Consider the following 24177-nt stretch of genomic DNA (forward strand, 5'->3'; position numbering starts at 1 on the left):
TCAAGAAGTTATTTCCAATTTTAGTTAGCTCTAATTATTAATAAATTGTGTCCTTTTTCAAGTGGGATTATTCTATAATTTCCACACTTTGATCCTAATTTTGCTCTCAAGGGCCAAACAGAATTTTAATCACCCTTTCACACAATAGCCCTTGGCATACTTGAAGACTTGGATTCAATTATCATCTCTCTGCAAGTGATTCTCATGTCTATTTGAGTAATCGATCTATTTGTCTATTAATTGATCTATTATTTTGACCTTAGTTTCACACCTTCAACTGCATATGGGGCGTTTCAAACTAGATGTATCATAGACATCTTAAACTCAACATGTGTATAATTGAACTCATCTTCCCCCCCAAAACAATCCCCTCTTCCTAACTTTCCTATTATTGTCAAGGGCACTATCATCTAGTCATCCAGGCTTGCAGCCAAGGTAACTCCTCATTCTCTCTCCATCTGGTCCTTATCCACTCCAATCAGTTGCCAAATCCTGTTGATTCTAACTTGGTAACATCTCCTGTATACATACTCTTCTGCCCTCCTGGCAATGCAACCACTCTGACAAAGACCCTCATCACTTAATGACTGGGACTATTGCAACAACCTGCTGGTTGATCTCCATGCCTCAATTCCACTTCTTCTCCACTCTAGTCCATGCTTAAGTGATCTTCCTAGAGTGTAGGTCTGAACAAATCGTCTCCTTTCCAGTAAACTCCAGTGACTCTTTATTACCCCTAGGATCAAATATAAAATCCTCTATTGGCTCTTAAAGCATTTTATAACCTGACCCCTTCCTACCTTTCCAATCTTTTTATACTTTAATTTCTTCCATGTATAGTGACACTGGCTTCTTTGCTGTTCCTTGAACAGGACCCTCCATCTCTTGACTACATGTATTTTAACTAGCTGTCTTCCATGCCTGAAATGTTCTCCAATTTTGCCTCTTTCCTGGATTTTTCATCTTCCTTAAAGTCTCAGATAAAACCCCACATTCTAGTCTTCCTTCATGTTACTGCTTTCCTTCTAAGATCATCAATTTATTCTGCATTTTTCTTACTTGTAATTAGCTATATGCATGTCATCTCTTCTACTTTACTGTGAGCTCCTTGAGAGCAGGGACTGATTTTGCTTTTCTTTGCATCTCTAACATTTAACATGGAGTTTGGTACATAATAGGTACTTAATTATTGTCCGCCCTTCATGTCAAAGAGTACTAATGACATCACAGGGGATGCCTTGACCTGCTCATGAGTTGGGTTTAAATGAGGCACAAAGTCTCCTGCCAACCTTACTCTTTCTTCCAGGGCCATCAAAGTCCAATGGCAAGACAAAAGTCAGTTTAATAAATGCTTACTGACTGGACTCAAGGAAATCTTAAGACAGAAGTTGTCCTGGTGAGCTTTAGCTCATTGTAATGCAGCAATTATAGCTAAAATGACTCACGGCATAGGGAGTTTTTGTCAAATTCTTTATTACCAGTGAGGATTCAATTTGGTCTGTAGGGAGGTACCTCAAATGCTGCAGAGGTTACTAGTTCACAGCTAACATTATATGCAATGGGGAAACACTAGATGCTTTCTCAGCATATATAGATATAAGCCAAGAATGCCCCTTTTCCTTGTTATGATTTGATATAGTTCTTTGAAATGTAAGCAACCACAATAAAAGAAGAGAAACAAAATTAAAAAATAAAGATAAAGAGGTTATAAAACTATACCTATTTATTAATGATATGAAGATTTACTTTAAAATTCCCAAGGAATTAATAAAGAAATAACTAATGGCTTTATTAATGTTACTGGCTACAAAATAAACCTGTTCCTTTCTAATAGAAAGGTAAGTTCTTAGGAAATTAACTACAAAATGCATGAAGTATCTGGGATTCAGTATATCAAAGCACACTCTATAATTGTCTAAATACAATTCCATAGTAAACATTAAAGAAATAAAAGAACAATTTAAAGAATTAGAGAAATATTTGGGCTGATGGCTGGACCATGACAGTACAATAAAAAATTATAGTATTATCTAAATTAATTTGCAGATTTAGTACTATACCAAATAACTAAAAGGATACTTTGCAAAAAACAAACAAACAAACAACTATATAAAAGAGAAACAGGTTTCATTTAGTGGAATAAAATTTCTAGGACAAATAATGAAAAATGGTAGAAATGAAGAGAGAATAGCTGTTTCTGACTTAAACCATATTATAAAGCTGTAGTTATCAAAACTATTTGGTAAGGGTTAAAAAAGTGAAAAATAGATCAGTGGAACAGACTAAACAACAAAGAATCAGAAGTAGTTGAACCCCCCCCCCCCAATGTAAATTAACTAGGCAAGAATTCTCTATTTGATGAAAATTTCTGGGAAAACTGGAAAATGGTATGGCAGAAATTACATTAAGATCAACATTTTACACCCATGTTCTAAATAAATTAAGAATGGGGACATTACCTGAATATAATACCACTCCCCCCCTTTTAAACATTGTTTTATTTGGTCATTTTTCAAATATTATTCCTTGGAAACAAAGATCATTTTCTTTTCTTCCCCCCCTCCCCCCACCAACCCTCCCAATGGCGATGCATGATTCCTCTGGGTATCACATGAGTCCTTGATTCCAACCCATTTTCATGTTGTTGGTATTTGGATGTTCATTTAGAGTCTCTCCTCAATTATGTCCCCTCAACCCCTGTAGTCAAGCAGTTGCTTTTCCTTGGTGTTTTTACTCCCACAATTTGTCCTCTGTTTGTGGATAGTATTTTTCCTCTAGATCCTTGCAGAGTGTTCAGGGACATTGTATTGACAGTAATGGAGAAGTCCACTACATTCGATTGTACCACAGTGTTTCAGTCTCTGTTTACAATGTTTTCTTGGTTCTGCTCCTTTCGCTCTGCATCACTTCCTGGAGGTTGTTCCAGTCTCTATGGATTTCCTCCACTATATTATTATTCCTTTTAGCACAATAGTATTCCATCACCAACATATACCACAATTTATTCAGCAATTCCCCAATTGAAGGGCAGCCCCTCATTTTTCAATTTTTGGCCACCACAAAGAGCGCAGCTATGAATAATTTTTTTCAAGTATTTTTCCTTATTATCTCTTTGAGGTACAAACCCAGCAGTGCTTTGGCTGGATCAAAGGGCAGGCAGTCTTTTATTGCCCTTTGAGCATAGTTCCAAATTACCCTCCAGAATGGTTAGATCAATTCACAACTCCACCAGCAATGAATTAATGTACCAACTTTGCCACATCCCCTCCAGCATTCACTACATTCCTTTGCTGTCATGTTAGTCAATCTGCTAGGTGTGAGGTGATACCTCAGAGTTGTTTGGATTTGCATCTCTCTAATTATAAGAGATTCAGAGCACTTTTTCATGTGCTTATTAATAGTCTTGATTTCTTTGGCTGAAAACTGCCTGTTCATGTCCCCTGCCCATTTATCAATTGGAGAATGGCTTGATTTTTTGTACAATTGATTTAGCTCTTTATAAATTTGAGAAATTAGACCTTTGTCAGAGGTTTTTGTTATGAAAATTGTTTCCCAATTTGTTCCTTCCCTTCTCATTTTGGTTACATTGGTTTTGTTTGTACAAAATCTTTTTAATTTGATGTAATCAAAATTATTGATTTTACATTTTGTATTTTTTCTAGCTCTTGCTTGGTTTTAAAGTCTTTCCCTTTCCACAGGTCTGACGTATTCTATTCTGTGTTCACCTAATTTACTTATAGTTTCATTCTTTATGTTCAAGTCATTCACCCATTCTGAGTTTATCTTGGTGTAGGGTGTGAGGTGTTGATCCAAACCTAATCTCTCCCACACTGTCTTCCAGTTTTCCCAAGCAGTTTTTGTCAAATAGTGGGTTTTTGTCCCAGAATCTGGGATCTTTGGGTTTGTCATATACTATCTTGCTGAGTTCACTTACCCCAAGTCTATTCCACTGATCCTCCTTCCTGTCTCTTAGCCAGTACCAAATTGTTTTGATGACCACTGCTTTATAATAGAGTTTGAGATCTGGGACTGCAAGGCCACCTTCTTTTGTATTTTTTTCATTATTTCCCTGGATATCCTTGATCCTTTGTTCTTCCAAATGAACTTTGTTATGGTTTTTTCTAAATTAGTAAAAAATTTTTTGGAAGTTCAATGGGTATGGCACAAAATATATAGATAAGTTTGGGTAGGATGGTCATTTTTATTATATTGGCTCATTGTACCCATGAGCAGTTAATGTTTTTCCAATTGCTCAAGTCTAGTTTTTGTTGTGTGGAGAGTGTTTTGTAGTTGTGTTCATATAGTTCCTGTGTTTGTCTCGGGAGATAGATTCCTAAGTATTTTATTTTGTCTAGGGTGATTTTAAATGGTATTTCTCTTTCTAATTCTTGCTGCTGAAATGGGTTAGAGATATATAGAAATGCTGATGACTTATGCGGATTTATTTTGTATCCTGCAACTTTGCTAAAGTTGTTGATTATTTCAAGTAACTTTTTGGTTGATTCTCTAGGATTTTTTAAGTAGACCATCACATCATCTACAAAGAGTGGTAGCTTGGTCTCCTCATTGCCTATTTTAATACCTTAAATTTCTTTTTCTTCTCTAATTGCTACTGCTAGTGTTTTTAGTACAATGTTAAATAATAGAAGTGATAATGGGCATCCTTGTTTCACTCCTGATCTTATTGGGAATGCATCTAGTTTATCCCCATTGCAGATGATGTTAGCTGATTGTTTTAGATATATACTGTTTATTATTTTTAGGAACGACCCTTCTATTCCTATGCTTTTTAGTGTTTTTAATAGGAATGGGTGTTGTATTTTATCAAAGGCTTTTTCTGTATCTATTGAGATAATCATGTGATTTTTGTTGGTTTGCTTGTTGATACGGTCAGTTATGTGGATGGTTTTCCTAATATTGAACCAGCCCTGCATTCCTGGTATAAATCCTACTTGATCATAGTGGATGATCCTCCTGATCACTTGCTGGAGTCTTTTTGCTAGTATCCTATTTAAGATTTTTGCATCTATATTCATTAGGGAGATTGGCCTATAGTTTTCTTTCTCTGTTTTTGACCTTCCTGGCTTTGGAATCAGTACCATGTTTGTGTCATAAAAGGAATTTGATAGAACTCCCTCTTTGCTTATTATGTCAAATAGTTTGTAGTATTGGGATTAACTGTTCTTTGCATGTTTGATAGAATTCACTTGGGAATCCATCAGGCCCTGGGGATTTTTTCCTTAGGGAGTTCTTTGATGGCCTGTTGATCTATACCATTTGGTGCATACATGTTGATTAGTGACATTTCCTTGTTGTCTATACTCCCTATTTCCTCTGTGTTTTGTATTTTCCCTCCATAAAATGTATCCAAAGTCACCCCCTTCTTCTTTCTTTTCTTGGTGTTGGGAGGCTGTTGTTCCTGTGCACTGTTTGCCATCTCTATGTTTTTGTTGTTTTTTTTTTCTACCCTTTCCAGTCAGAAATCTGAGTGAGGAGGACTTGCTCTCATTGTAAGGGTCTATTGATCAAGGCATTAGCCTTGGGCTAATTCTCGGTTCTCTGCAGCTGTGCTGTCTTCCTGGAGGAGCCCAGGGTCTGCCCTTCCCTGCCTGCTGGCATTTCGGGTGTTATTGCTCTCAAGTGTATGTCTTTGGTGATCTTAGTTAATTCCCAAGACCTGTGGGTGCCCCTTGCTTACTTCAGAGGATCCCTTTGCACACTTGTTGATTATAGCATGCTACTTCTTGGTACCTGAGATCTGATTTCCCCTTGCCTGCCTGCTGGGGTTTCGGGTGTTACTACTCACATGAGTGGGTCCTTGGTGGTCTTAGTCCCCAGACCTGAGGCTTCCCATTGTTCAATCCTGGGGTGCCCCTCCCTCACTTGTTGATTCTGGCCAGTGCCAACTTAAACTCTGGCTCCCGTAGGTGTGGTGGGTGGGGGAGGGTAGGTCAACTTTTCATTCCCTTATATTGTGGAAATGCTGGAATCCCATCTACCGACAGTCCTGCACTTTAGTGTGGGGTCCCTCCATTCTTATGAGGAAAGTTGTTTTTTTTGGGGGGGTGGTCTTTTGAGGTCATCTGTGTCGTTGGGTCTGAGGAGAGGAAGCAAGCCAGGTCTACTCTGCATCCATGCTTACCTGGAAGTCTATAATACCACTTAAGAAAATAGAATAGAATCAGAGTATATATCTTTTCTAGCTATAGGGTAGGGACTGAATTTTAAATCAAACAAGTAAGAGTCAATTACAAAAGAAAAATGAATAATTCTAATTACATGAAATTGAAAAGCTTTTACTTGGAAAAAGTAACTAGGACACTACAATAAGAAGGAAGGCAGTTGAGTGAGGGGGGGAAGCTTTGCATCAAATATCTATGAGTTCTAACTTTTAACAGTTTTAATTAGATAAGAGAAATTTATATCATGAAATTTTATATTTCATTAAAAATAATATCATATTCTTTTATAGTATGTGACCCTTACCATTTGGGCTAATATGATAATTCAAAGATGTTTAAGAAACTTGTTTATAATCACTCCAATTTTTATGTTTAAAATACAGCAATACACCTGTACCCAGAGAATATGATTAGATTTGTAAAATTGTTTTCCTAATTAAGGTGACAGTTATAACCTTACCATATTGTTAAATGTTTCTGATCAAAAGACTGACTCTTTTTGGATAAATTGTGAATTAAATTTGAGAGGCTAAATTATGTCTTTACACATGATAATGCATTCCCAAGAGTTAATTGTTTTTATTTAGTACTTAGAACCAACAATATAGCAGTATCTAAAAAGATCCACTTAATTATATTACTTGACCATTAGTTATTTTCTATTGCCTTACTAATATCCTTAAATCAAATCAATTTTAATAAGTAGCACTGTTGAGTGTTGCTATGGAGTAGGAGCTGCCTGGCTGACACTCAATTCTTTTTGATCCTTCCTCTCTGCTAGAGAAAGTAGAGGTGGAGGAAGGGAAGAGATCTGAATTCTTTGTAGGCCTTTCTTGTGTTCTTCTTGGGATTTCACTTGGGTTTTAATCTTCTCAGGATATTGTCATTGTCTATAACCTTTCTGTCCTGGAGATTTAATCAGTTACTCTATCAATTATATCGATTAGCTTGGCTTTTAGCCTATGGGCAGTATAATGGCCTTCAAGTCCACAAGATCCATTTCTCTATTTTATATAGGTTTTTTTTATACAAAAAAGTAATTAATATAATTATATGTAATATAATTGGAAATCTCAGTCAGTAAGGTTCCTAGCATTTGGATAGAAGTTTGGCTCTCTGTCCTTGTTTATATTTTTATCACTAGCTAATCTTTGGCCTCTTGATATTGAGCCTAAAAAATGAAGATACAGGAAATGAATAGGTATAAGAAGTGAACAGAGAATGTTATATTACCTGTGACTGTCTAGTCATGGGAAAGTCAAGTTGGAGAAAGAGTATACTGTAGTGAGAATATGTATGTTAACTTAGCATGAGCAGCTCCATTTCATGTTATTTAGTTTTTAAATGAATTGTTAGTTTGTTTGTTACATTAAAATACCCAGTTAACTCCCTCCCTCTCCTCCCTCCTCCCATCAGAGAAGGTATCATTAAAGCAACAGAAATATTCTTTGAAGAATGATTTGTGAACGTCCATCTCTAGAAAAAGAACTGATAAATAGAAATAAGTAAGAAATAGTTTTATACATACATACATATTTTTATCAAACGATGCTTTCCATAGTGCAGGGAGGGGAAGGAGGGAGGGAGTTAACTGAGTACTTAAATGTAATAAATGAATGAATGAATGAAATTTTAAAATAATGAATAACAACTATGTTCTTTTTACATTTTTATTTATTTTTTAATTTGGAATTTTTATTTAATAATAAATGTGTTCAAAAGAAAAGAAATGATACTCAAGCCACCTCATTACAAAGATGAGAGGCACACAAATGTTATACACCGCTCATATTTTCAGACTGTTTTGATATTGCTCATTTAGGTTGATTCCTGCCCCACTCCCTTTTTTGTTGATCTGTAAAAAATACTATTTGTTATATAGTATAGCTCTCCAGGAAGGGGGAAGAATACAAGAGAAAATTATGGTGATGTAAAATAATAAAAAATATCAATAAAAGCTTAATTAAGAATCCAATAAGACTCTATATTCGATCTATATATAATTTGATACTCATTTACTTCGACGTAAAATAGGAAATAATAAAGGGTAATGAAAATATATTAGAAGATTCGGATCAAAAGTAATGACCTTACACAATTATGAATCAAGAAAAAAAAAAGCCCAGGGGGAACTGGGCATGGCAAGAACTAGCCAACATCACCAACAATGAAAATGATCACCTTTTGACAGGCAGGGAATTACAGGTTACTAATGTGAGTCATTTCTGAATCAGCTATGTGCACACTATCATCTTGTTAGGGCAAAGGTCCAAAAGAATATAAAGCTAGAGAAATGAGAATAAGACATGTCATACAATTAAAACAAGTTCATTTTGACTACTCAAATGATTATAATGCCCCCAAATTGAATATATGTATACATATACATACATTTATAGAGAGAGACACACACATATAGATATATGAAGAGAGGGAAAGATGTTGAAGACAACTAGAATTCCATGTAGAAGTTTAATTGACAAAATCATTTGCCACAAAGACCAAAAGAGCCTGTAAGCCATTTTAGTCTGATGAACACTACTTATATGCCATGAAGAAAGAGAAAGCAGCCAAGGACCACATCAGATTAGAATGTCAGCTTGTCTGTGGAAGATTATGAGAAGCCTCCTAAAACTGAGACTAGGAGTGGAAGACAATAACTTGCTGGGAGATCCAACTAATCAAAATACCTGGGGGGTATTTTAAAGATGGAAGTGGACAACAACAAAGAGACAGAGGATAGAAAATATCTGTAAAATTTCCTATGATAAACGTTCACTGTCAAGGGCTGCCACATTTTGACTCTAATATCACAGTTTTCCTTGTTCTTATAAAGAGGGTAGAAGTGCCAACAAAGAGACCAAGATGGGGGAAAGAGCCGAAGAAGAGATGAGCACATGCTAGGACTCAGAGTATCTGAAATAGGGTAAGATACAAAGTGGGAAAATATTGGAACTTGTTATTACTAACTAATAACATTGCTGCTTTCTTGGATACACACACAGACACAGACACAGACACACAGACACAGTGAAGTAGATATAGCATAGCATAGTAGGTAGAGAGCCATTCTTAAAGTCAGGAGGATCTGGATTTAATTCCAACTTCTAACACAAATTGACTATGTGATCCTGAACAAATCATTTAATTTTTCAGTGCTTTGGGCAACTTTATTAGAACATAAGTTGTATAACATTTGTTGGTCCCTGGAAATGTCCTACACCAAGTAAATCGCAGATATAGTGTATGTGTATTATATACATATGAATGGATATATTTAATAATAATAATAGCCTATTGGGCATTTCAAACTAGATGTTTTATAGGCATTGAAAATGTATGTTTAAGTCAGAATTCATACTCTTTGCCCCTAACCACATCCATTGGAGTAGTCATGTACACCCAAACCAAAATCATTCTTTATGAAGGTCTCACTAGTCGGGTGGCAGATAGCCAGGCAAGATGAAACACTGAAATACATGCATTATCAAGAGAGGTGGAAAAAGGTTCCCCCCAAAATTGGGGATGGGTTCCCTGTGGAGGATTTGTGGAAAAATATGGAAGAAAGTTACATAGGAAGAAAAGGCAGGGGTAGTTTGTAGTCTACAGGATCAGAGGGAGCAGCTACATCTGTGAGTTCACGGAGCCTTTAACATGTTGAACTATTCAGAAACTAGAATGATCTAGAAGACAATGTTGGTGCAATCTCTCTATCGGAAAGAATTCCCCGTAAAACTACAGAGCAAGGTGAAGGAACTAGAAATGTTAACGTTAACATAGAAGATGGGAGGAGATTTGATTGTTGTCTTAAATATCTGAAGAGTTGTGATGCAAAATAGAGCTTAATCTTGTTTTGTGTATCTTTGGGGTGGGGGGACAAAGTCTAACATATCCAAGTTATTTTGGAATATTAGGCAAGGTTCTTAACTGAAAAGGTGGAGGTACAATAGCTACAGGAAGTTTGAGGAGGGATGAAAAGGTTACAGGAAAGCTTTCATGCTGAGAGGAATAGCAACTCAATTAGAGAGATTATTAAAAAAAGTTGCTTTACTGCAGTGGTGGCCCATTTGAGATTGCATAATATAAATTGGTAGTAAATCCGGTAAACATGGATTCATGATTTTCTCCAACTTCATAAAACAGCACATGAGTAGGTGTGAAGAAAGATGATGGCTGGAGAAAGTCAGGGCTGAGCCAGTGAGGGCAAGATGTTTGATAGCATAATGGGGCAAGGGATTGAAGAGAAGAGGATGCTATTGAGTTTAACTGGTTCCTTAAAAAGTCACAACTGGGAAAGTACAGGATTGATGGTCTAAAAAAGAAATAAGGAGTAAAAGATTGGAGGTCATGTGAAGACAAAGAATGACAGCAGATTGTTATCAGATAAGAGACTTCCAGATTTCATAAAAACAAGAGTATTTTGGGGTGATTGCAAGTTCAAGAGTATGATCACCTCTGGGTGCAGCTGAGGCAGGGTGTAAGAATAGGTCACTGGAAATGATCTAGTAGAGGTTATTTGAGGGATATTTGAGGAAGTATCAATCTTTCAGTAAAGGTCCTTTAGTATGAGGGCAGGAGTTGAGGAGGAGAGAAACACTCTAAGCCAGTCACTAAACTCATTGAGGAAAGAAGGGGCGTATCTTAGAGGCTGGTAGACAGCAGCTACTAGGATGTTTATCAAGTGGGTATAAAGGGATTGAGGAAACCCCAGATCTGAGGAGAGGTTGTCAAATGATGGTAGTAGAGCAAGAGTTCTCAGTGCCAAAGGGGGAAAAGGAATATTTCAATTACTCCACCTGACCCAGTGAGTTGGAGAGAACAAGTTAAAGTGCAACCAGTGCTGTCCATGGAATCTTGTCTCATCATGAGAGAATCAGGTCTCAGTGAGAGTCAGAAGATGAAAGGAGTAAGAAGGAAAATATTTAAATGAAAGTTCTTTTAAAAGCCAGGATGATAGTCAAACTGAGTTCCTTGACTCAGAATACTGCACATGGAGTGTGGTACAAGGGAATCCTGCATCTTAACATATGTCAAGCACTGCAACCTTGATTCTCATTATAAAATGGAGATTTGAACACTAGACTTCAATCCCCAGAAGTCCTTGGTATTTCCCAGAATTCCCTATAATCTCACCTGAGTCTCCACCTGGGTGAGATCACAATTAGTATTTAAACTGGCAGTAATGCCTACCTCACCTCTTCTACACCTTCGTTGTATTTGGCTTTTGTAAGATGTAGTAAGTAAGTTTTTGAATGGGCTAATCAGCCCTAGGCACGTGGTTTTCTTATTTTGTATTTCTTATTTCTAATAATCTTTAATAAACCTCATAAAATATAATATTTCTATTACTAGAGACAAATTTAATTTTTACATAATACTAAGTTCAAGTCCTTTCATATTGGCATAGAAATTCAACAATCCTCCCTGGACTGGGTTTGGTCTGTTTTGACCTTATGCTACTTGGCATTGTATATTGGCTCTTTTGTTCCCTTCTCCTGGAATCAGACATAATCATTAAACAAAGTTGCATAACATTTACCAATGTATGGCAGGTTTCCATAGTCTAAAGCCTTTGGGTATGCATAGTTACTAGGGCTAATAGATACTGTAAACTTATACTGTAAACTTTATCCTTCAAGTAAAAAACATTAATATTGACTTCATGTATTTCAAGTATCACCAAGGATGGGGGGGGGGAGTCGAATATCCCATTACAAACATGAAGAGAAAAAAAAATTAAATCATTATTTCACAGTTCACATTCCATGTGACAACGTATTAATCAAGCAGAGGCACAACACAAAAAGTGCTCACTCAAAAATGAGATTTATATCCCTCTTAACTTGGCCAGAATCCACAGTGTGAGTGTACATAATTTCTTCACCAGGTAAAAGCATTTTAAAAACAGCAGTACAACAACTAATCCAGATTCTAAGAAGTACCAAAATCCCCAAAATTATTAGAGCCCATTAATGACAATAGCAAAACCAACTATCATTAGGATTCACATGACTTGCTGTGTGACATCGAAAAACCTATGAACACATGAGTATTTGTCACAAGTTCTACAGATTTATCCAATTTTTCAACCTTGGATGAGATATTTTTAACAAAGTCTATTATTAGCATCATTCCAAAATCTGGTAGGAGAGAAACCTAGAAAAACCTCTGTACAGTTGATGAAAAGTTACAAATATAAGAAATCCATTTCAAAGCTACAAGGCTTCACAGGAAAAAAAAAATCATTCCCACCTACTGGATGAGATTGTGACACATCACAGGTTAACTAAGCCACTTGGGCACCTCCCTCCCTCTTGGTATAAGACTGTAACAGTGTTATGTCCCACCCATTTTCATGTGGAGCCGAGGTCTAAAAAGTAAAAATCACTGCAGATATCTCATCCATTACATTCACAATAAATGCAGAGATGGGAAATATAACAATGCCATTGCACTGTACTTCAGTTACAAATGGACCCATAACTTTTGTTACAAACAACTCAGAGGCAAGCAAATAAATGATCAGTTAGAGGTAGGGATGTTCCCAGATATCTGAAAATCAATTCTGAAGACCCATTAAAATCAATTTAAATTATTAGACAATTAATTTCCCAAAACTTGTATACAGGTTAAAATCAGTTTGATGAAGTCTATCCATCAGCTCTGTGTGACAATTAAAAAAAGGAAAAAAAGGGGAAAAATGTTGTCTACAGGCTTTTTACAAAGATATTCTTCAGTACAATCATAGGGGAGATACAAATAAAGACAACATAACAGAATATTTCAATTTTGATAACTTATGAAGTGGTTAACATCTTGTATTTAGAATTGTGTAACAGACTTCTTCATTCTGGGGAAGGGAACAAACTGAAACAGTTAACATCAATAAGGCAATGAGGTATGAAAATGCTTAAAATTCACCTCCAGACTCTTTGAGGTTCCTTCTCCTCCCAAGTGCCAACAGTCATCACAATCCCTTTGTCCATACCTCTAGGGTCCCCCATACTGCGGGGAGTTCCCACACTGAGTTCAGATGTTTGGGTGAGTCTTGATTTGCCTCATCCAAATAACCATTCCTCCTATTATTATCATTATTCCTGAAACTTCTATTCCTATTTTCCTCATTTCTCTTCTTACAATTCATAACTAGATGACCCACTTTCCCACAAAAATATCATTTTATTGGTTGTTTTGTGGATTCATGTAAGGGAGCTATGATCTCTTTTTGCTTTGCCTTTCCAACTGTTTCAGTTAATTCTTTTATTTCCATCCTCAATATCTCTACTGAAGTTGCATTCTCTTTATCTTTCTCACCCTGTTTAGCAGTCAATTCCTTTATTTCCTTCCCTAATGCTTCTACTAAATCAGTGTTCTCCTTCTCCTTTTCCTTATGTCCCTCAAAAGCATAAACTGACATTCTTTTTAAGTCTTCAAGGTCCATAGTAGTCATAAAATAATTCCTAACTACCTTACAACTATTTTTTACAAATTGCATTCTGGTGTGTCTAATGTCCCTTTCTCTATCGAAGATCGAGCTCTATATATCTTCCTCCCAGCTCGATAAGTCTGGCTTCCCTATCCCTGAGAGTGAAGGTAAAATCAGACTAGGGAATGACACTTCCCTATCAGTCCTTTTTTCTCTCTTATAATACAGCATTTTTTATAGTCTTGGCTGCAAATGGGCAAGTGAAATATTTTGTCCTACAGACTTGTGGGATAGATATCACTTTAATTGGGCCCTGATTCAAGGATCTATTACAGATTTATTTTTCTTTTACTTGGAATTTTCACACATAAGACTTTGATAGTCTATATTTCATCCAGAAGTTATCTTTTCTTTTTTATTTGGATTTTTTGATATTTTTTATTTTTCTTGCCAATTGATTCACATATCTCATAAATCAGTTGAGTTATGAGACTTGATGAATCATCAAGTGATTCCTGTTTTCCAATCACCCTCTTTGGGGGGGTATGTATAATTATTATTATTTTAAATTGCAAAGTTTAAATACTTTTTGAAAGTAAATTTAGGTTAAGAAAAATGCTACCTCTCTGAATCCAGAAAGTGAACTCTTTGGAGAAGGCACCATGAAGATGCCTCCACAGACCACATGCTACACCAAAAGATCCAGAGTGAACTTTGGGATATAGTGTTTTGAACTGTGTGGGGTTGAATGCATTTGTTTTGTATGTATACTTTTATGCCAAAGGGGACTACCCCATAATTGGCTTTTTGTCAATGCACCTAGCAATCATTGGTTTTGTTCTTTTTCTCCTTTATTTCCAAATTATTGTAATTTAAAAGTTGGCTATGTTTACAAGATCCACTGGAGAGACCAGTCTTCCACAGATCTCAGAGGGGAATATGTAATTGGAAACGTTACCCTAAAAACTGCATTTCCTAGGAGCCCACTGACTTCCTGTCATATTGTATTTCCTGTAGACCGAGGGATAAATTCAGTGGGTATTGAGGTCCTTCTTCTCTTTGGCATGATGTATCATCGGCGGAGATGGTGGTAAGGTGGGGAAATTTTGAAAATGGCTAACCAGCCATGGGCACTTGGTTTTTATTTCGTATCCTCTTTATTCCTTGATTTCTAATGATCATTTAATAAACCTCCTTAAATATAATATTTTTATTATTAGAGATTAAATTTTAAAATTTACACTACTTTTCCACTTTTCTTCCCCACTACCCACTCATAGCCCAGATATAAGGTTCTAATTGCTGATTCTCTAACACTACATTTCCTATCTCAAGTCTCTGCAGTGGTTTCCTTCCCCTACTTCCCAGAACCAGCCCAGAATATTTGCCTTCGCCTCCATGTCTAAGAATATCTGGAGTCCTTCCTCTGAGCTCAAATGCAATTCTTAGCAAGAAGCTAGGAGGCCTTCATTGGTTGCCTTAGCTAATAATGCCTTCTCTAAAGTTATCTTCCACTTACTCTGTCTAGACCTTGCATATATTTATGCCTCTTCCCTCTCCATTGGCTTTGGTCAGGGGAGGAACTTTGTATTATTCTTTGTATCTACATGGTTTAGGAATGTCAGAGTCCTAATATTTTATATCTTAATAAATGCTTGTTTATCAATTATCCTCTTAATCCACTACATTTCTTCATTGGGTTTTGTGTTTTATTGTTTCCTCAAATTTCTGACTCCTTGTTTTGGAAATTTATGCTCGGGTCCATCTCTTTTGGTCCTAGAATATGGTTGGAATGGGTCCTGCTTGGTCCCAGATCCTCCATAATCTGGATGCCACTGTCAGCCCTGATACAATGGCTGACATAAAGTCCCATCCTCTCTCAAATCCGGACTTTTCTTCTCTTTGTATCATCTTCAGCCAGGAATTGGTTGTTCCTTGTTATGCCCTAACAGACTCCTGTGAGATTATGGAATTCATATTGATTTGAAGCCTACTGAATAACTATCTTAATGCTTGTGTCCAGGTGATGTGCTGGTCCTGCCTCCTCCTGTGACTGTCAGGGCTAAGAGAAGTGTATGGCTGAGCCCTTTTTTTGTGTACAGTGATCTATGATAGTCCCGTTTCTGTTTTTAAAATTCAGTCTGGTGCTAGTAGAAAGAAAACATTAGTTATTTAGTTTCCCATTATCTAATTGGCCTTTCCTCCCTGTTAGGTGAATTTGCATGTTTGATACTCCCCTGATCTATGGTTTCTTTTAAGGAAATGACCTAGATTATTCCCTTTTGCCCAAAGTTCAATTTTTTCCAGTCATTATTGTGTTTCCAGTGATGTTAATTTGGGGTATAAATCTTTGTTTTTAAAATTATCATTATAGACACTTCTATATTTTTTCTTTTTATGAGATGTGTAATGATTAAAATTCTCTGGAGACTATCTTAATTTTATAAGTATTATTAAGTAGCCAAAAAGCAGGAGAGAGAAAATGAACTATGTGGCTGGCTAGCTCTTCTGGCCACCTGTTCTGTGAATAGGCCAAGCCAGCCCAGAGCCAGCCATGAGCCCCCTCCTCAGTGTGAGATTCCTATGAAAAAGTCCCACTTTCTATCACTTCTGTAAACTGATGCTCTTTGTAATGTCCCTTTCCAGAGCCTTTTTGATTAGAGCACTTGGACTTCAATCAAGAGGGGGATCTTGTGAATGCTAAAACTAAGATGGGACAATCCAGGACAGCTGTACAGTGCATGTACACTTAAACATTTTTTTTTCACCTTCCATCAAACAAAAACTTTACTACAATAGCTTGAGGAGGTACAGGTGAAAGGGTACCCCAAAAGAAGGACATAGACAACTCCCACTTGTCTCCATGTATTGTATAGTGGAAATATACATTGAATCAAATAAGAAATGGAAAACTGTGCACTGTCAGAATAATGAACTGACAGAACTAGCTTTTCTTCAAAACTATAAAACAATAGGACCAGATAAGCTACACAATCATTGGCTCAAATACTTCACAGTACACATGGATTATGAGCAACACACTTTCCCAGTTTCCTCTCAGGCATAAGCTTGATCTCATCTTTCTTAACAGAAGGCATGACATTTCTACTAACAAAAGATAAGAACACTCAAAATACAGCTTATGTCCTTTATACAAAGCAGTCACAGCTTGTCTCACAGAAAACGTCAATAAACATTGATGGACATCTCTGTCTATCTATCTGTCTATCTATCTATCTGTCTGTCTGTCTGTCTGTCCATCCATCCATCCGTCCGTCCGTCCATCCATCTGTCCGTCCGTCCGTCCATCCATCCGTTCATCCATCCATCTATCCATCTATCTATCTATCTATCTATCTATCTATCTTTCTATCTATCTATCTATCTATCCATCCATCCATCCATCCATCCATCCATCTATCTATCTATCTATCTAAACATCTATAAACATGAATGGATCAATATAAAACATGGTATTTTTTAGGGAGATTGTTTAAGTCCATTATGGACTGTCCATTCCTGAATCCATTGAAATTCGTACTAAATAGAACTAAAAATCACCTTCAACTTAAAAGGGAGTTAAACCAAAACATCTTATTACTTACTTGATGTCAGTGGACGATATCAAGCTTTATTGTTTCACCAAAAAGCTTGTTAACAAATCTTTCAGTATATACGTATAATGCTCCAGTGAGATAGCAACATGATTTTTGGTTGACCTCAATAAGTGTACAATTATTTTTCTTTTATCATGGCATTCTTATTTGTTTTTGAGGAAGTTCAGTTAGAGACAGTCTGGAACAAGTTAGTATCTTGCTATTTTTCTCTTCTATTTGCTGTTTTACAGACTACTTCACAGATATACAAAATAACTGCTAGTTACAGTTGAATAAAAGTATTAGGAGGTAGGCTCATCTTCTGTAGGTTCTCTGAAAGATGGAGATGGCCTCAGAGATCATTTGTTTCTCATCCTGTCCGTGCATGATTTTAATCTCCTTTGCTATGGGCTTTCATATTGTGAGAAGTTTTATTTCATGGAGTTTGGAGATTATGAACATTTGGGGTAGCTAACATTAAAAATACTGTTCTTAAATTATTGTTATGTCTAGTGTAATATCTAGGCAATTGTGGGCAACAGATTTGTTCATAATGATCTAGTTCTAATATGTTTTATTTGTTGAGTTCTCCAATATATTTGAGGTCTGTAATGGTGGAATGGACTAGTATCTAGGCATGTGTATTATTGCTATTATTATTGTTGTTCCAAAACAAATTAGTGTAAAAAAACCTAGTTATCAATATTCTACTCATAAATTGCATCCACTAGTCCTCACTGCAGAAATGCTAGAGGACTTTGGTCCAGATCTTCCTCTGGATTGGTTGTTATTGTTTCCGAATTTAAATCTTTCTTCTTTTTGGGACTTTTCTAGGCTTGAGAACCTTCTTTGACAGCCATTTTTCTGATGAAAACTCCATTTCAAATAGGTCAGTGTATAATACCTCCCAACTCTAGCCCAGGGCAGATGGCACCACAGCTCCTGAAGACCTCCAGTGAACCTCACATTCTTTCCTTGCCCAGAACTCTAATCCGTAGAAGATACTATATAGGCTTTGGCAAAGTACTTCTTGCCATTTCCATAGGTCACTGTGGCCCAGGTCTAGATTTGGATAGCCAGGGGGTGCCCCCCCACCCCGGGGCTCAAATGACACACACCGCCAGGTCTGCTGATGAAGCACAAGGAAGAGAGGGCAAATTCACACTCCGGACTGCCCATGAACGTCGATCCCACTTCTTTGAAGTTGCCATCCCAGTTGAATTGCATTCCTAGCACATCAGGATACGAGTCCCACGGCCCGTCATAGTTGTGGCTGTAATAGTCGACCAGACCCTCCTCCTGCAGGTAGAAGTGGATCCAGCCATGGAATCTGACACTTTTCCCTTTTTCACTTCACCAGAGAAAACGTGTTCAAAGCCACTGGAGTCACCCTCATCCTGGCCCCGGGAATACAACCCCATCCACATCTTCTTCCTGTCACTGACAAATTCTTGCTCGGAGCTGTATGTGTTTTTTTGATGGAGGAAACCATTGAGTTCCTTCATGACTATTGACTTCATTATCTCTGGAAGAAAAGTGTCCTGTTCCTCAAGGTGCTGAGAATGGAAGTGTCCCCCCTGGCCTGTTAGCCGGTGGTAGTTATTGAGTAGACTGATGAATGCAGCATACGCTAGTTTGGAGAAGAGTTCTCCATTTACGCAGCTGTAGAGCCTGAGTAACATCAAGAGAAATTGGAATTGGGACCCATGGCAGAACACCAATGATGGTCCAAGGGGCTTGGTACCATCTCCGTGGAATCTAGAAGTCCCCAGTTTATTTAGTTGGGAGGTAAAACCCCAGGTTTTGACCTTGTCACAGAAGAGTTTTCTCCCTGAGGGAAGGTCCTGCTTCACTGGTCTCCTGCATGTACACTTTCTCCCCAGGGCATGGCGTTTCCCAGCATGGGGGCTAAAGCCTGCTGATCTCCTTGCCTAAGAGAATTCTTATTTACAGATAGAGTCTGTGCTAGTTCCAACCAAAACCAAAAGATATATACAAAAAAACTTCCCACCCTGGGAGGTGACAGCCAGAGCTTCAGCCCCCAAAACAAACTGTTTAATCTTTAAAATCAAAAGTTTGTTTGAGAGGCCAAAATGAGGTATAAATTTAAATTCACTTTCCAGTGACATTTTCATCCTGACAGATTTTTCTGAGCATGTAAAAGCCTTGTTTTATTTTTTGCTGCCTGCAACATTTATGGAGTTTTGGAGTTTGACCACATTCCTTTATAAACTAAACTTTAATTTTCTATCAAGACTTCTTGGATTGCCACATTCTTACTTTATTGTTTGGTTTCAGTATGTGTGTTAACTTTCTCACATGACTTCCTATAACATGACAACTGGGGATTTTCTTTAATTCTTACTTTTTTCATCTTTTTCAGTATTCTTATTTTGTAGAGTTCTCATATATTCTTCCAATCTTGGCATTTTTTAATTTTATTCAACTGATTTTCTTTCTACTTTGATATTTTTGCTTTCCAATTGGGTTATCATCTTCTTAAGATAATTTATCACTTTGGATAGTTTCTCTGTCATTTGCTCTAAATTCTCTTCTTTCTTGTTAATTTTATTTTCACTTTGCAAGCTCTAATAACTCTCATTTCTTTCAAATATTTAACAATTCCTTTAATGCTCACATATTTTCTGAAGCTCCTTGGAGTTGTTCCACTGTCACTTCCAGAGGACCTCATAATTTATTATTTTCACTTTATTTCTTAAACCTAATTTTCTTTTCTGCAAAATACTTGTTCGTTGTGTGTTGACTCTTCCTGGATTATTTGTTCAGTTTTCCTCTTCCACCAGTCATTTTCAGCCCTCTGTTTATAAGGCAAATGGCAAGATGATTGTCTTGTGATTATAGTCCATTCTAGGGCAGGTTAGATGTAGCAGACTAGTTGAATTCATGCTCACTCGAGTACTCGTCAATCAAGAAAGCAAAGATGAGTATTAACTTGCCCTAGGAGTTAGCTCTCCCAGGGGCCAGGGACAAGATTTGTGGAGGTCCAGGCAAGAGGATGCCGTTTCAGACTGGGAAGGCAGGGAAGCATCAGCACACATTTCTGTATCCTCACTGGAAGGGATCTGAAAGAGCTTTAGAATGTGATTTCAATGGTGTTAAGCAGCAAACAAGTAGGACTAGAGGACAGATGGTAGAAGCAATTCAGTTTGTGTTTGGAAACAGATGAACAGTCAAAGAAAGAATAAAAAAAAGAAAAGAGTGCAAATTTGAACTGGTTAAATTTAGGGTCAAATTTTGAGGGTAAAAAAATGAGGACAGAATAGAGGAGACGGCCTGTGTAAACAGGGAAATGAAGTTGCCATCAGGATGGGGAATGTGGTCGGTTAGCTATGCAAGGGAAGTTTACCTTCCCTCCTTCTTGGGTCATGCGGGTGACCTCCGTCTCTGTACACGAGCCTGAACTTGACCCTTACAAAAGGGCTTAAGCAGGAAGTGTTCGAGCTCTCAGTGTCTGGTGTTCTGCCAAGGAACTTCCGTGCTGGGGCCACATAAGTAATGAGACGAGGCCCTTATTCTTTCTCTATTTCTCTTCTTTTACCTATCCAAGTAATTCTAATCAACTTTATTAAAATCTAAGGACCAGAGTCCTAATTTAACTAAAACATAGCTCATTTGTTGTTCATCCTTCATTTTCAAAGAGGACTAATGACATCGTCACAGGGCGATGACGACTTGGACTTGTTCATGAGTTAGATTTAAGTGAGGCAGTTGCACAGTCTTCAGCCTCATTGTCTCTTCCAGCTATCCATCTGTCAGCAGTTTCCCTGAAGCCTAGGCTTGATCATGCCATTTTCCTGGTCAGTAAACACCAGGAGCCCCCTATTACCTTTAGCATCAAATACACACCGGTTTGAAAGGCCTTCCACAACATGGTTCCAACCTACCTTTTCATTCACATCATATACTATTACAGTCCTTCAGTCAAACACGTCAAATGCATCTCCTCATTAGTGTTAGACCATCTCTTATCCCTGTGCTGCGCATGGCTTGTCCTCCTGCCTGGAATTTCCCTCTCCTCACTTCAGAGACTATATAACTTGGTTTGTTCAAAGTTCAGCTCAAAAGCCAATTCCAACGTGATCACTCCAGTTGTCAGTGCTCCTCCCCTCCCATGACCTTACACACACACACACACGCACGCACACATGCACGCGCACACACAGGCCTATTTTGTTTGGGGGTATTCCCAGTAACTAGCCCAATGCTCGACAGCAAACTCTATGTGTTTATTGCCTACTCTTCCTGGGTTGGACTATATCTGGAGCAATATGCCCAGTTCCGGGTGCCACCTGCCAAGAGGCGTATAGAGAAGGTGCAGTTCATGGAGGGGGCACTGGGATTCGTGAGATGTCCAGACTATGCTATGTGAAGATCTGAAGGGAATACCCGATAACTTTTCAAATACTTGAAGAGCTGACACGTGAAAAGAGGGTTAGATGGCTCAGTTGTTCAAGAAAGGAAAGGGCTCCTTCAGGAGGTCACAGCAGCTTTCCCCTTGCGGGACGCTTTTTGAGCAGAAGTTAGGCTATAGGGAAGAATCCTGGTTCAAGAGCTATTACACTGATGAATGGATTACAAGCTACAGAAATCTGGTACAGAGTAGGAGTTCCTTTATGCTTCAAAATCTTGTATTCTTGTTTATTTCTTTGAATCACTTCTTTCCTTCTTTTAAGGGCTACTTTATTCTTTCTGAGAATGTGGCCCTCATATTCTCTTACTTCTCCTTTAAGAGTCAAAGCAATCTACATTTGGAATATACATACTCATTACTCGGGATAGGCAGAAAGATAATACAGTTTGGAGGATACTGTGAAAAATTTCTTTCAATAACTGAGAGGTCGGGTTACTTGTTCAAGACCACATAGGCAAGTGTTAATATTAGTTTACTTATATCAATATTGCTGCTTTGTCTCATAGCTAACTTGGCCTCTTTTTCCATCATACCCTTCCATAGTTCATTTTTGAATCTACATTCTTATAGATAACTCTGATTTGTAATGAGGTAAACCCCCAGCAAACCTGGAAATAAATTCAGATGTTATATGGAAGTTCTTAAATAGAAATTTACTTTTTCTTCCCTCCAGCTATTTATTCTTGCCTTGCCTTCCTGTCTCAGCATCATCCTCCATCCTTTACTTGTGTTGCTGAATTTTAAAAATCTAAGAATTTATATTCTTCAGTTTATTTATATTATAAAGATTTACTTATTCTCTACTAAAATTCATTTTGTCAGGACTGTCCTGTTTTGGTCTGTCAAGATCTTTTTCACTGTAATAGTCTCATCTAGTGTTTGAGCTTTTCTTCCCAGCTGTGTTTGTTTATTTCTACAAATTTCTAAACATATGTATCTCTATCCTCAGCATTGATAAATATGTTAAAGCCAGGGTCAAGGATAGTCCTGCATTAGGAACAGAGATTCTTCATGAAAATTACTTGGGTCCAGCTGTTTAACCAATTACAAAGAGACTCAATATTCACTATCACCTAGCCTATATTCCCCCCCTTCAATTTACCCTTAGGCTATATCATCAGATGTCTAGCTGAAATCCATAAATTTCGATGGTATTTCCATGATCATCATCAGACTAGGAAATCTGTTTGAAAAAGCAAAATGGTATGATTTGTGCTTAGTGAAATCATGCTGACTCCTAGGGATCACTGATCTCCTTACAAACTATGTATTTCATAAGTTCTTCCAGAAATGTTCTGAGGAAGGATTCCAAATTCACTAGGCTTCATGCTTGATGGTCATTACAAAAAAAAAAAAATACATTATGATTTAAAAGATTGAAAACTTAAAAAAAAAAAAACAACCCGGGAGGTTGACCAAAAGGATCCTTACAATGTTTTATACAATACTTACTAAGGCAGATTTTATTTAAAACACCTTACTCAAATATAAATTCGTTAGCATGATAAGTGGCATCTATGTTCCTCCTGATCATACATATTAATCTAAATTACTAGTTAAATACTTGAAAACAACTGTAATATGCTCTAATATCTTTTATTTCTCAATTACACAAATTCAACTCCTACAATTAGAAACAGTAACTTTAGTAATGTTTAGTTTATAAATTTCTTAATCTAGCTTTAAAAAAAGATGAGTCATTTTAAAAAGGAGGGAAAATACTTCAAGCTCATTTTTTTTACCTCAGAGGTAAGTTGTTGATGGAAACATCTGTTGCATGAGAAGCTTTATTTTGTTATTCTCCTCCTACCTTCTTGGAACTATATAGTAGTTTTTGAAAATGGTAGGTAGGGTAGTACAGCATTGCGGTCAACCTTTAAATTTTTTCAGACATTAAAATACATAAACATGTAAAGAAATATGTTCATATGCATATTTTATATATTTGGATGTTGGTTTCCATTGCTCACTAAAGCCTGTAGTATATGTACAATTTTCAAGATTAGATAAGCCACTCCACCAGGCCTACTCAGAGTATACTCATTTACTTATGTCTTTATCATTAATTATCTAATGCATAATCAAAGTAATTATCATTTCCCAGAGTTTTTCTGCTAAGCATTAAGTTTCAACTCTGCTGGCACTGGTTTTGGTTACTAAGACTAACATGAAGTTACTTACAAGCTTCCATGAAGTTTAGTGTTAACAGGTTAGTGTGCATTTTACAGGGTTACATGAAAACTAAACAAGCTTTTATAATGCATGTTATAAACAGCATAAATCACATTTATTTTGTAAAAGTAGCCCAGATGTAGGATAATCTTACAATTTGACAGATAGGGCTCTTTATGCCAAAGTGATATTAGAACAGATAATCAAGAGAATAGGCCTTAGCATTTATCTAATCAAATCACAGCAGTATTTTAAAGTCCTATTTTCAACTTATGTGTGGTGGTTGTTCATTATATACTTTGGAAAAACAAACACTTTATTCAACACTTGCAATGGTTTCATGTTCATTTACTTAATTCCAGCTAATGG

At 37.0% G+C, this 24177-nt stretch overlaps 1 pseudogene; it reads right to left on the reverse strand.

The window, feature by feature from the left end:
* Positions 1–11904: 11904 nt before the first annotated feature.
* On the reverse strand, positions 11905–24150 carry LOC103096164 (uridylate-specific endoribonuclease-like; annotated as a pseudogene).
* Positions 24151–24177: the final 27 nt, after the last annotated feature.

Source organism: Monodelphis domestica, chromosome 3 (assembly GCF_027887165.1).
Source record: "Monodelphis domestica isolate mMonDom1 chromosome 3, mMonDom1.pri, whole genome shotgun sequence".
Lineage (NCBI taxonomy): Eukaryota > Metazoa > Chordata > Mammalia > Didelphimorphia > Didelphidae > Monodelphis > Monodelphis domestica.